Consider the following 13,324-nt stretch of genomic DNA (forward strand, 5'->3'; position numbering starts at 1 on the left):
AGGACAGCCAGGGCTATACAGAGAAACCCTGTCTCGAAAAACCAAAAAAAAAAAAAAAAAAAAAAAAAAAAAAAAAAAAAAAAAAAAAAAAAAAATTAAAAAAAAAAAAAACAGTACCCAGTACTAAAGTATAATTTTGGTTGCATCTGTGAGGATGTTTCTGGAAGACACTCAGATTTCATCAATGGACTAAGTGAGAGAGATTCATGTTCACTAGTGGCAATGAGACTCAAGCAATGGGATGACACATGGATAGAACAAAAACACAGAACAAAAAATTTTCTCATGCAGGATATAACAGAATGGCAGAACATTCATTCATGTTCTCTCTCTCTCTCTTTCTGTCTCTCTCTCCTTCCCTCCATCCCTATCTTTCTCTCCCTCCCTTCTTCTCGCCTCCCTCAATCCTTCCCTGTTCTTACACAGTTTTCTGACGTTTATACCATGTACCTCACCCTAGTCCCTCATCCTATATCTCAGGTCTTTGGCTTCAGGCTGATAATTATAGTCTCAGCTCCTTGGTTCTGAGGCCTTTAAGCTTGGACTGAATTATGCCAAACTTCCCTGGGATCCCAGTTGTCAGATAGTCTCTTCTCCATGATTGCCTGATCAATTCCTCTCTTAGTTATTCAATTATCTGTGATTCCTATTGGTTCTCTCTCTCTCTCTAGGGAACCTCAGTTGCAAGCTTCACAATATGATTTAGCAGCCATTTCTCATCCATAGATGGAGTCATTTTCCAAATTTTTTTTTTTTTTTGGTTTTTCGAGACAAGGTTTCTCTGTGTAGCCCTGGCTGTCCTGGAACTCACTCTGTAGACCAGGCTGGCCTCAAACTCAGAAATCCGCCTGCCTCTGCCTCCCAAGTGCTGGGATTAAAGGCGTGCGCCACCACGCCCAGCTCATTTCCCATATCTTAAATCTGATATGGTCCTGAACTTGCTTTGGTCTGTAGAAGAGCACAAGTTTCTGTCCTTCCTAGCTTTTGCTCTCTTAGGCTTCCACTTTCACTATGAGGACAACCACGCACTTGGAAACTTCTGGGAAAGAGACCTCATGAATCAATGTCAAAATAGTCTAGTAAGAGCAGGGGCCCAAGGCAGAAGCAGAAATGGCACTTAGTGAACGTGTGGATCCATGAGAAGAATTAAATGCTTATCTTTCTATGCAGTTAAGGCTTGTAATTGTCTGTTCCATAGCATTAGTGTGGTCCCAGTACATTAAAATAAATGCTTTAGGTGACCAGCAACTCGTCTTATTCTTACACCTAACCACAGCTGTCACACCACTGGTTAATTTCACTCACTCATCATTTGTCTGTCTTTTAATCAGGCTTGCCTACTATGTACTAGCTTCTAGAGTACCTTAAAGATTGGTTTGATGCATTCTGTGTGCCACCAATTGTCAATGAGGTGACTAGCGTGTTTCTTATCTTCTTCTGTGCTCTAGAGTTAGGACCTTCCTAACTGCTCTGTAGAACCTGCCCTAAGTTTAATCTCCCCAGGGGTTGCCAAGTTTCTCTTCTTGTTCACCCAACTCTCTGTTTCTTGTTTCTTCACATTTTTTTTCTTAGTACCCATGTTCTTGTTCAGCTACCCATGAACCTGGGAAATGATGTTCAGCATCTGCTTCATAAAATTTTTTTTTCATAAATTTAAATTCAGTCATTAAGTTAAGGAAACAGTTAAGCCACTTTACATGTGCTGAGGATTTTATTTTGGGATATCTCTGTGGGAAGGGATGTTTAGGATTAATTGAGCTTTCTGGATATCTGCACATGAGCACCAGGGTTTTATATATAGAACCGGAACACCTGATCTCAGCACCTGCAAGAGAAATTACTCACTTAATCTCCTAAACTCCAATCAGAGGGAGAGGGTCCTGAGATTCTGGTAGAAAGCCTGTAGTGAGAGTCAGGTCCCCAAGCTAGAGGTAAAAAGAACCTTGTCATTCCTTAAGTCCCTTTCCATTGCTGTGGTCTGAAAGTACTCTGAGCCTGGGTTCTTAATCATATATTAATGCCAGTATTTTTCTCTGATTCATGTAGGTTCTGCCTTCCACAATATCTAAGGGAGTGCCTTTCTAGGAGTTTTTTTTATATATATATTAGTAAGAATAACCTGATTCTTTTTTTTTTTTCTGGTTTCTGCCACCACAGCGTCTAGAAAGCCATCTTCTCTTTTGGTAGCTGCTCACTTTTTCCTCTTCTGCAATGACCTTATTCACATTGCTTTCCATTGGCCTGAGCGTTCTATGTCAATAGGCACTGTGTCCTCTCCCCATTTTCACTCACAATGCTTGTGTTTTGACAGTCCTTGTCATCAGACCACCCCAGGACTTTCATCATGTGTGCTTTGTTGTATTGCTGTTTCTTTGCTGCCATTAGAGCTTGGAATTTGCTTTATTCTGTGGAAGTTTTTGAGCAAATTTTAGAAGTTTTCTTTTTAAATTGAAATACCTATAAGACGGTAAAATCTATTTTTTTTAAGTTCTGTAAATTTTGACAAATACATAGTCATATAACCGTCACCATAATCAAGACACAGGGTGATTTCATCACAGCCTTCCGCATTCCCTCCTTCCAATTCCCAGGTCCCTTAGTAACCAGCCCTTCCTTCCAGTCCCTCCCTGGCATCTAGCTTTTCCCCTCCCAGAATATTATAAGAATGAATTCATATAAAATGTAGTCCTTATTAGTGTTTTTCATGTGCCAAATTCATTTGTGATTCTTCCCTGTCTCGTATTGTCAACATATTTTCTTGTTTTTTCAATGCTAAGAAATATGTCATTTGCATAGATAGTTCCACAGTCATTTGTAAGTTTGAGGGCATTGTGTTGTTTACAGCTTGGTTTATTACAAACAAAGCTGTTGTAAATATTAGCATACAACTGTTTTATAAACATAAGCTTTCATTCCTCTGGGGTAGATACCTGGGAGTGGGATAGAGATTTCAGAAACTAAGCATATGTTTAGTTTTACAAAAAACCTGCCAAACCATCTTCCAAAGCTGCTGTGCTACTTTGCAATCTCAGCAGCAGTATGTAACAGTTATCCCACATCCTTGATCAGCACTGGCTTTCGTTGTTAGTTGTCAATTTTCTTTTGCTGTTTCGTGTTCTTTGCAGATATGTTTGTTGAATTTCTTGTCAGTTTTTAATTGGAGTGCTTAATTCCTTACTTCTGGGAATGTTGAGAGCTTTTCATAGATAGTTTTTCATAGGATACACATAGGTTTATTAGCTATAATTTAAGAATCTTTTTCAGTACATAGTTTGTCTTTTATTCATTTGATGATGATAATAAAATGTAATTTTGATAAACTTCAAATTATCAATTCATTTTATGGGCCATGTTTTGGCTTTACATCTAATAAATATTTGCCTAAGCATGGTTACAAATATTTCCAACCTAGTTTTCATATAGCAGTATTTATAGATTTCAGATTTAATATTATGTATGTGTTCCATTTGGGGAATTTTTTTTTGTATTATGATGCAAGATATGAATTTGAGTCCATTGCATGAATGCTCAAATGTTCCAGCACCAATTGTTGACAAGCCCAGTTTCACTGTTTGGCATTTCACGGCTGTAGCCAGTGAAAAGGGGTATTCAAAGGAAAACATGTAGGAAATAAGTATGTGTTACAACAAAGCAGACAGGAGGCAGAGAATGAAATTCAGGGAGGAAGAGGCAGGAGACAAGACACAGGTTTGAAAGGCACGCCTGCAATGGCCTACTTCCTCCAAGATGGCCTCATCTCCCAGTATTTCAATCACTTCCCAATAATGCCAGTCTATTAGTTGATTCCTAAGTCTGCATGGTTCAATTGCTGCCTCAGAGCCCCATCTGTAAACACTACTGGCATTAAAGACCAATCCTTCAATACATGAGCCTTTTGGGGGAACGTTTCAAATACAAACCATAGTATATGGATATTTGCTTCTGTTTATTGCTATACTTCACTAACCTCAACCAGGTCTGGCACATAGCAAACATCTAATAAATATCTGAAAAATTAATGAATTGCTAATTTGGTTTTTCCTGTATAACTCATTAACTCATATACAAATTGTTTGATATACTGTAAGAACTATGAATTTCAATGGATATATTTGCCAAATTATGCATGTTTTATCAACTTCTTTAATTTAGATAAAATATTTTTCATTGACCAGCAATTACTTAATCTAGTTCTTTAATTGCCCATATATTTCATTGACGAATTTTTGAACCGCATGCTAAGCTAAGTACTACAAAGGAATTCCTTTGGTGAACTCTATAAACTCTTTTCTAAGATCATGCATTGACAAGCATGAATAAAAGCAAGATCACAAAGGAGGTAGATTATAGGAAATATAGCTTTTGAAACATGTTTAAAAGGCTGTGACACAGTAACATAAAGGTTGATTTCGTTAAGTCTCACAATATAGTTTTAACAAAAAGTCTAGCAACTCCCAGAGTGTCAGAGCATTGATGAGCTCAAGATATTCTGAGATGACAGCAACAACTTGAAATGTGATAGGAGAACATGGGAGATTTCTGATTCTGGGGCGTGTTTGTTGTCTGTTCTCATGATTGAAAGGCATGCTAACTTTCTGTTAGAGATTGGTGCAAAGAGAGAAACATTCTGTCTTTGTTCAAACTCCCAGCCTCGTGTATTTCAACTTCAGTGAAAAAAAAAAAAAAAAAAAAAAAAACCTCTTAAACTAGAGAGATGCATACATGAATAAAATGTGATTTCTGCTAAAGAAATGGCATTCCAGTGAGTGGCAGAGGGGACACACCAGCACAAGATGCTACCAGACAACAGAGTGTGGTGAAGGCTTCACAAGGGTGGAATTAATCTAAGGCAGCCCTGGAGGAACAAAGAGAGTCCTGCAGTTGCATGAGAAAGAATAATCAAATCTGAGGAAAGGATAGGGAAGAGAGAAAAAGAACTTCAATAACCAGTATTATCCTCCCACCCACCCCCAGCCCACCATTACATAATGAGAAGTATTATGCCTTTGTTTTATGAAGCTTGGCCATTGCTAAACAATGAAAAAGATAAGAAAAGTATAAACTATTATTTGGGGCAAGAGGTAGACAAGACAAATATGTTTTTTCTGGGCCACAGAAAAGTCTCCACTTCCTAAGAGGGAGTATTATGCCCCAGTTGTAAGGGGAAGATATTCCCTGGCCCCATCCTTGGGGCCATTTCTAGTAAGAAAGCCCACACTATGCAATGGAAAGACCAGAGATCCTACGTCATCCAGCTGCATCATCAAACTAGTCATTGGCCTGTATGTTTTTAGGCAAGTGATATAATCTACCTTGGTAACTCTTTGCTAAGAAAAATGAATTTTTATACCCCTATAGTAACTTCTAATGAAGGAGAAGATATCACTGGGTGAAGAATTCAAGGTTTGGAGGGGTGACACACCCAGGATATCAGGATTTTTTTTTCTTTCTTTCTTTTTCAGCAGAGAACTGGGTATGCAGAGTTCCAATCTTTTAGATTCTCTCTTGCCTCTTGGCTTAAGGATAAGCTTGCCCTTGTCTGGGGCATGCATTGACCATTGACTGGGGTAAATGACATGGGAATGGTTAGAGTTCTTTATGTGCCCTCCATCCCGTGTATATTTATGTAAGTGTGAATCCAAGTACACTCAGGGAAAAGAAATCACACCAGTTATTTGAGAAGAGAGAGGTTAATACAAAGAATTATGATGCTGTTACCTAGGTAACTGAGAGGATAACAGAGAATACAGGAGCATTACAGAGATAGTAACTGCCACCCACAGGCCAGGGCCACAAGAAGAGGCTGCATCGTACAGTTCAAAATCTGGAAGAGGTTCATGGAGCTAGGATGAAGGCCTCTGCAGAGTGGCTGCTATTGGCCTGAGGACCAGAAATGATGGGGTCATGGGGAGTATGATGAGACAAGCATCACAAATGTTAAAAATAGCTTCAGGGTGGAGTTCATCCCATTCCAGAATAAAAATTTAAGGCTGGGTGATACTTATAGGAATGAGAAGACAGGAAGTCCTGGATAGGTCTAGTCTGCCCCTTCTCCCTCCATTCCTCTTCCCCCACCCCCACTCCTATCTCTCTCTATGTCTGTCTCTATACCACTGTCTCTGTATTTCAGCCTCTTTCTGTCTTCCCTCCTCTCTGTCTTCTTCCCTCCCCCCCCTTCTTTCAGTCCCTCCCTCCCCCATAGGTAGATCCAACCATGGAGTCTCTTCCAGCTGAATCACAGCCCTAGCTTTATTATCGGAGCTGAACATAAAAGATCAGACTTGCACTCCACAAACAATAGTGCAAAAATTGGTATGAGGCATGCCATGTGCATGTGCATGTGTGTGGGTGTGTCCCTTTTGTGCTGGTATAAGCTAGGACATAGGAAGTTGCCTCAATTTACTGTTTTAAAGCATTTAGTTTCCTTATGTGACTACTTTATTTTGCTCAGTTACCTAAAAATATAAAAGGGTCATGTGACATATCACTCTTCACAAATGCTGAGACTCCCTTTTAAAAACCACAGGAAATCAACAAAGGTAGATTTTACGCTATTCTTTCCTGCTCTGTTCCGTATATACTTGATATAATGGATAGAAGAATTTCTCCCAACAAACTATTTATATTAGCAATAACTAGTAGAGAGTTAATGCTTGGAAGAGGTTTTTGTATTTATTCCATTTAATCCTTGCAATAATCTTGCAGGCAAATATTTATTTATTATTCATTATTATTATTTATTCCCATTTTTCTGAGGTATCTATAGCTCAGAAAAGCTGGCAAGGAATCCAAAACCAATCAGTTGAACTAGAATTAAATAGCGGAGCTATGTACTTAATTATCAGTCTTTTTATTTCAGGGCTCAGAAATACTCCTGAAATTTCTTTCTTTCTTTCTTTCTTTCTTTCTTTTTTTCTTTTCTGAGACAGAGTTTCTCTGTATAGCCCTGGCTGTCCTAGAACTCACTCTGTAGACCAAGCTGGCCTCAAACTTAGAAATCTGCCTGTTTCTGCCTCCCTAGTGCTGTGATTAAAGGCATGCACCACCACTTCCTGGTTTTGAATTTCTTGATACGCACATGTCTGAAACATGGATTCAGAATGTCTGAAGTTATTCAAGACTTTGTAGTCTTCACAAGCTCCCCACATAACAGATACAAAATGAAGTTGAGACTCACTATTCTTGCTATGTATCTCTTTAATTGGTGATATAAATGTATTCAGGGTAGGGGAGCAGTTAATTGATTCCCTGATGTATACGATGCTATTTCTGACATGATTATCTGAGATTTCAATAGTGCTGTTGGTGCTAATTGGAATCCTTCTGAAAGTAGGGTTTGGGACCAGCAGCATCAGGCTGCCAGGAGAGTGTGTTGTGGTGAAGATGGCTGGACAATGGCAGACATAGGAAGGTAAGAGAATGGAAGGCTTGGTGCAATAGACACTAAAGGTTGAGTGAGAAGTGGTAATGGATCTTCTAGAAACTATCATCCCATTTCCTAAACCGCTTCTCCTTGGATGTTCAACTCAGCTTCATGAGCCACTAGTTACCTTCCAGTAGGCTCTGTTACCAATATGTACACTTTGTCCATAATCCCTAATCCTCAGTCTCATCATTGAGCCATCTCTGCCTTCCTGGGACATCCTGTTCAACCCTCCAGGCACAATCCTCTAGGCCAATGAGGACATCTATGCAACCAATTCTGCCCTGTTTTCATGTTCTTTCATACCACATTTCAATCCAAATAGCTAGATATCTGATCCATGAGGTCCATCACTTGCATGTCTTCTCAGTTGTCTTACTTTTATTCCTTTACTGTGCTATGTTCTCAAATCCCCAACACTGACAACATCCACAACTACACTGTCCTGAGCTTGCACTTTCATAGTAAATATACTAAGACAAAATTCTTATCAAGCTGTTAAGCCTCACACTGAATCCAATCCTTGACCCACATCTCTTCTGCATCTGTATCTGTGTTCACTCTGAGATGATATCTTTCAGTTCCCCTTTATATTATATTATAATATATTATATTACATTATACTATATTATATCACATTGCATGTGACAATCATTCCCAAATTTGTATTTATAACCCAAAATTTCCTTCCTAAGCTCTAGGATCATGCAAAATATTCACTTATGTATCTATTGGAAAACTCAAACTTCTCTCCAAAATCCCCAATTTCTCTTCTTCAGTGTATAATGAGACTATCATAAATAAAAGACAGGAAGAAGTAATCATAAAAACATGCTTATAACAGTGTTGGAGAGATGGCTCAGTAGGTAAGAACACTCTTTGCTCTTGTAGAGGACCCTGATTTGGTTTTCAGTACCCACATGGTGGCTTACAACCATCCTTAATCCCAGTTTCAGAGAATCTGATGCCCTATTCTATCCTCTGCAGGCACTGTACACATGCGGTACATAGATATACATGCAGACAAAACATCCATACTTATAAATAAAACCTTAGTATTTGAAACAATAATGACAGAACTCCTTCAAACTGATTTTAGACAAAAAAAAATCTAGTGATCTAAGACACTTAATTAACCCCAAGAAGAATAAATGCAAAATAAAATAATATTCAAACTAAAAAAAGAAAGAAAGAAGGAAAGAGAAAGAAAGAGAGAGAGAGAGAAAGAAAGAAAAAGAAAAAAAGACAAAAAACTCTGACAAAAAACCTATAGCAGGACATTCTGGATTTACCAGCAGTTAAATAAAAACACAGAGACTTAATAATATTTAAAAGCTTAGGCCTTGAGCTGGCATACTCTCAGCTAGCTCAGTCTAAATTTAACCAGCCTTTGACCCATCATGCGGCTAGCTCTTTACCTCTCTGCTCCTCTCCTTCTGTGTACTGCTAGTGAATCTCTTGCCTCTGATTTCTTCTCCCAGAGTCACAATCTCTACACGAAAGTTCCTCCTTCCATTTCCTGCCTAGTTATTGGCTCTCAGCTCTTTATTAAAGCCAATCAGCAAGAGAGGAAGATGAATGTTCATAAAATATGAAGACAGTGATGGGCCATAAGAATAACAACACCAATGTCCAGATAGTACTTAGCTTTCTGCCTGTTTAGCAATGAACAATCTTCACACAATGTACCCCAACAGAAACCCAAGGGAAAAACAATGACAGAAAAAATTAATCATATCAAGTTTGTTTTTTTGGAAACCCATGTAAGAAAGAGACACACACACACACACACACACACACACACACACACACACACACACACACAGAGAGAGAGAGAGAGAGAGAGAGAGAGAGAGAGAGAGAGAGAGAGGATTGGAGCAGTTTTGAGAGGGAAAAACCCTACCAACATAAAATTCTGTAACCAGAAAAAATTCACTCCAAACATGAAGAAAAAACAAGAACTTTTTTAGACAATTAAAACCTGGAGTAATTTGATTCTAGTTCACCTACCTTGCAAGGAGTATTCAGGACCTGATGAAACAATACTGACAAAATATTAAAAGGCTTTTCAAGATTCAGAAAAATTTTGCCTGAAAATCGCATCTACATGAAAAGATCAAAGAAAGAACAGAAAAGTCAAAGAAAAATGTTTTTATTGTTCTTCGTACTTGGTGTGATAGTGCTTTCTTTAGATTACGGCAATAAAATTCTTTAGTGTCTGTCTGTGTGTATGTGTTTACACATACATAACTTATGTACAGACATGAGTGACAGCAAATATACAGGGAAGAAGGCAGACATTCTGCTTTGTTCCATAGTAGGTTATTTAAAAAGTGGACTTGGGTAGTATCTTGCTCATTCTAGAGCACCTATTGAAGCTGAAAAATTATAATGTATATGTTCAAAAAGGGGAAGAATCCGATCAAATACAATGTTCAGTTAAAACCAGGGGAAGCAGAAAAAAGATTACTAGTTTTTTTTAGTTTCTTAACAAAGCTAGAGTGAAATACCACAAACTGGATCATCTGTGAACAATAGAAAAGTGTTTGTCTTAGTTCTGGAGGTTGGAAAGTCCAAGGCCAAGGCATCAGCAGGATCAGTGCCTACTGACAGTTGTTCCCTGCTTCCAACTTGGCCTCTGGCTGCTGCATTTTCAGGAGGAAATAAATGACAGGTCTTCACAGAACAGAAGGAATAGGGGGAGTAAACTCCATACCTACGTCCTTATCTAACAGATTAACCTGTGTATAAGGACTTAATTGCTTCTTAAAAACCTCACTGTAAAATACTCTTAGGATAGAAATTATGTAGAAGACAGAGAACATTCAATCTACAGAAGAGAAAAAGAAAGAAGAAGAAGAAGGAGGAGGAGGAGGAGGAGGAGGAGGAGAGGGAGAGGGAGAGGGAGAGGGAGAGGGAGAGGGAGAAGGAGAAGGAGAAGGAAGGAGGAGAAGGAGAAGAAGGAGGAGAAGAAGAAGAAGGAGAAGGAGAAGAAGGAGGAGGAGAAGGAGAAGGAGGAGAAGGAGAAGGAGGAGAAGAAGAAGAAGAAGAAGAAGAAGAAGAAGAAGAAGAAGAAGAAGAAGAAGAAGAAGAAGAAGAAGGAGGAGGAGGAGGAAAAGGAGGAGGAGGAGGAGGAGGAGGAGAAGGAGAAGGAGAAGGAAGGAGAAGGAGAAGGAGAAGAAGGAGGAGAAGGAAGGAGAAGGAGAAGAAGGAGGAGAAGAAGAAGAAGGAGAAGGAGGAGGAGGAGGAGAAGAAGAAGAAGAAGAAGAAGAAGAAGAAGAAGAAGAAGAAGAAGAAGAAGAAGAAGAAGAAGAAGAAGAAGAAGACAGAGAAGGAGAAGAAGAAGAAGACAGAGAAGGAGAAGAAAGAGGAGAAGATAATGATTCGGGGAAACAAATGAAAATGGGTAAAAGATACAACAATTTCTAATAAAACCATATTGATAATAATTTTGAACATTCTCACTCTATAGTATAACTAAGATAGAACTAAAGTAGATTAAAAACACACCCCAAGCATATACTGTTCATAAGAAACTCACTTTAAATACAGACAGGTGAAGAATAAATAAGTGGATGAATATATACTGTGGCAATACTAAGCCCTTGGAAGGAAGATTAATGATGTTGATTTCATATAGAGTAGGCTTCAGAAAAGGAAATACTATCATAAAGAGGAAGATTGCATAGTCGTGGAGGGAATCCATGTTTCCCAATACCACAGAAACCCCTACAGCATAGCCAGCCCCCAATTGACCCAGACCTCAATGTCAAACACCAATATAAAATTCATAGAAGATAGTGTAGGAGAACATTTAAAATGACTTTAGTTTGGAGATGTGCTTTTAGATAAAATAGCAAGTACACAACACATGCAAGAAAGATCTGGTGAGATGGAGTTCTTTAACATTAGTATCTACTGTGTAAAAGTACTGCCTACAGAATGGAAGGCCATTGACCAGTTAGGATAATCAATTAATTAATTAATTTTTAATTTTGGTGTCTGTTTATTTCTCTTTACATCATCCAGAACAAGAGCAAATCAGGTATACATTATACCCCACCCCAGCAACAAGCCTTCTATGTCTTTTTTTTCTATTAGTGTATTTATTTATTTATTCACTTTACGTCCCAATACCAGCTCTCTTCTTCTCAGTTTCCCCTTACACACAGCTCCTCCCCCAACAACTGAAGCCTGGGCTATCCCTGACTCTGTTGCCTGCCTGAGAATTTCATTCCCCTAACTGGGCTCTCTTGTCTGGCATCAGTGGGAGAGGATGTGCCTAGCCCTGTAGTGACTTGATATACCAGACTGGGGTGAAACCCAGGGGAGACCTCTCCCTGCACAGGAGATAATATATTTTAAAAGCATAAATAAAAAACAAAAGTTGTCTACAGCCATACCACCCTGAACGTGCCCAATCTCATCTGATCTCGGAAGCTAAGCAGGGTCGGGCCTGGTTAGTACTTGGATGGGAGACCGCCTGGGAATACCAGGTGCTGTAGGCTTAAAAAAAAAGAGCTGATGTCCAAAATACACAAGAAACTTTTAAAACTCAATAGCAAATTATAAATAATCCACTTTAAAAAAAAACCAAAGGTCTTAATATATTCTCCAATAGACATGATTGGCAAATATGCACAGGAAAAGATGATTCAAACCATATGCCATCAGGGAAACATAAACAGACATGATAAACCACTATATGCCTATACGAATGACTCAGATTTAGAATGCTGATGAAAGCAAATACTGAAGAAATGTGGGCAATAGGAACTCTTCTTTATTGCTGGTAGGGATAAAAATGGTCAGTTACCAATATACTTGGGCAGCTTTTTTACCAAATTAAGCATATCGTATGATCCTAAAAGCATGTTCCCAGTATTTATTTGAATTTCAAAGGAGTTCAAATCTGATGCCCACACAAAAACTACACACAAATAAGGATAGAGGTTGTATTGATAATTTCCCAAACTTGGAGGCAACCAAAGTACTTCTTGGTAATTACCTGAATAGACTATGGTACTCACAGACAACAAAATACTACTCAGTACTCAAAAGAAAGGATCTGTTAAAACACAAAAGTCTGTGAAGAGACCATCATTATGTATTACTGGATATAAGAAGCAGATTTGAAAGGGAGTGATTCCAGGTATTAGGCATTGTGCTTACTTTGAAGACAATGAGAAGAGCAGTGATCACAGTGGTGGCACGGAGAAAGAAAGGGAGACTATGTAGAATGCAGAGGTGTTTTGCAGTGAAGTTGTCTTTGTTGCTAGAGTGGTGGGCATACTATTGTGCATTTTCTCAAACCCGTAGAAGCACACCCAAAACTGACCTCTAGTGCAAACTGTGGGTATTAGGTGAAAATATGTCTAAATGTTCATGGATCATAACAAATGAGCTGTGTTGGTAGAGAACAGTGGCAATGGAGGAGTGTGTGGTGGTTAAATGGGGATGCAGAAGATTTGGGAGGAATTTGTCCTCTAATTTTGCTGTGAATTATTGATTTTTAAAAAAACAACACATGAAATCTACACGATGCCTAGTCATCAAATGAAAACAAAATAAAACAAAAATACAAGCAAACAAAAAACTTCCCCCTTTGACCTCTACCCTAAATCAACTGAAACCAAATATGTAGAAGGGTAGCACCCTGTCAAACCCACTGATACCCTAGGTTAGCATCAGAAGTGCCAAGCTGTAAACCCTGCCCTAAGCTCAGAACTGCGTCACCTGGTGTACTGGCTGGTTTTGTGTGCCAACTTGACCCAGGCTGGAGTTATCACAGAGAAGGGAGCTTCAGCTGGGGAAGTGCCTCCGTGAGATCCAGCTGTGGGGCATTTTCTCAATTAGTGATCAAGGGGGGAGGGCCCCTTGTGGGTAGTGCCATCACTGGAC

The 13,324-nt window shown here is 38.9% G+C and overlaps 1 non-coding gene across 1 annotated transcript; it reads left to right on the top strand.

Annotated features, from left to right (window-relative positions):
* The first annotated feature begins 11,812 nt into the window (after positions 1 to 11,812).
* LOC116071706 lies at positions 11,813 to 11,931 on the top strand. Its single transcript, XR_004111088.1, has one exon. It is a non-coding gene; the product is annotated as a 5S ribosomal RNA (ribosomal RNA).
* Positions 11,932 to 13,324: the final 1,393 nt, after the last annotated feature.

Source organism: Mastomys coucha, unplaced genomic scaffold, assembly GCF_008632895.1.
Source record: "Mastomys coucha isolate ucsf_1 unplaced genomic scaffold, UCSF_Mcou_1 pScaffold22, whole genome shotgun sequence".
Taxonomy (NCBI): Eukaryota; Metazoa; Chordata; class Mammalia; order Rodentia; family Muridae; genus Mastomys; species Mastomys coucha.